This window comes from Monopterus albus, unplaced genomic scaffold, assembly GCF_001952655.1.
Source record: "Monopterus albus unplaced genomic scaffold, M_albus_1.0 scaffold270.1, whole genome shotgun sequence".
In the NCBI taxonomy this organism is placed as follows: Eukaryota; Metazoa; Chordata; class Actinopteri; order Synbranchiformes; family Synbranchidae; genus Monopterus; species Monopterus albus.
Genome location: NW_018128150.1, coordinates 1,001,328 through 1,003,113, shown reverse-complemented (window position 1 = coordinate 1,003,113; position 1,786 = coordinate 1,001,328).

Sequence of the window (1,786 nt, the reverse complement as noted above, 5' to 3'; positions counted from 1 at the left end):
GGGAGGAGGCCCCAGGGAAGACCCAGGACACGCTGGAGGGACTATGTCTCTCGGCTGGGCCGGGAACACCTCTGCATTCCCCCGGAGGAGCTGGAGGAAGTGTCTGGAGAGAGGGAAGTCTGGGCATCTTTGCTTAGACTGCTGCCCCCGCGACCCGGTCCCGGATAAGCGGAGGAAAATGGATGGATGGATGGATGGACATTACAACAGCCCATTAGTCTTGCTCTCTCATGTAGATACACTCCAATTTGGCATAACCCTGACTTTCCAGTTAATAATAATTCTATCTACTTTCCAACATGGCAACACAAAGGAATAACTCACCTTCATCATCTATTTGAAAACAACCAGTTTAATTCATTTAATACATTAGTCCAGAAGTACCAACAGTTAAAATCCATAATTAAATTAAAGATCAATATAATTAACAACCCCCTGCAACCTTCCATGCTTGCTGAGGAGATAATGAAATTTACAAACTCAAAGAAGATTATATCTAAACTTTATAAACTAATGTCATATACAGATGGAACAATAACATTACCAGTGACTAAATGGGACTAAATCCGGTCCCGGATAAGCGGAAGAAAATGGATGGATGGATAAATGGGAAACGGATTTATTTCTCCCCCCCAGCCCCGACTTCTGGACCGAGATTTGTAATAATATCTTTTCCATGACTACCAATATAAACTTACAGCTTATACAATACAAGACTATTCACAGGACTCACATCATATAAGGTAAAATGTTTAAAATGGGTTTCATTGATACAGATACCTGCTCACAATGCGCTCTGCATAGCGCCGATGATTACCTTCATGCTACTTTGACCTGTCAACTCGTTTACTCCCTCTGGGTAGCGGTGACTGAGAAACTCTCCACCATCTTGAGCTGTAGAATCCCCCCATCCCATTAGTCTGCCTGCTCGGTAACGTCACAGAAGTTGACTACCTACCAATTAAATATAAAAACCCACTTCTTATCTCTATAACTATCACCAAGAAAATGATCTTTCTAAACTGGAAATCAAAAAATTCATTGCACATCAACCACTGGACCAACCTTCTTATAGAATACATCACACTAGAGAAAATATCATCCTCCCATAAATATACCAACCTTCACTGACACTTGCAATCCATTTCTAATCTCTTTTAACTTAAACCAGATACCTGAGGCTGAAGCCACGCACATTCCCACAAACTCCTAGAAATATAACAAACTGCTTTTTATTTCATTATGGTTACTGTCACTAGTCCTCATGGTCCATGGTTCTGTTTTGAGTATCACACCTATCGAACCAAATTAACTGAGAAAATTTACCTACCCCCACTCCACCCCCCCTTTTTTTCTCTTCTCTTCCCTCTCTTTCTAATCATTTACTGATCTGTTAATTTCATTTAGTTTTGTCTTATGAATGTGTTTACATATACAGTGGGTATGGAAAGTATTCAGACCCCCTTAAATTTTTCACTCTTTGTTATATTGCAGCCATATGCTAAAATCATTTAAGTTCATTTTTTCCTCATTAATGTACACACAGCACCCCATACTGACAGAAAAACGCAGAATTTGTGACATTTTTGCAGATTTATTAAAAAAGAAAAACTGAAATATCACATGGTCATAAGTATTCAGACCCTTTGCTGTGACACTCATATATTTAACTTAGGTGCTGTCCATTTCTTCAGATGACTGTGACTGAGCTCCAGAGATGCAGTCGGGAGATGGGAGAAAGTTGTAGAAAGTCAACCATCACTGCAGCCCTCCACCAGTCGGGGCT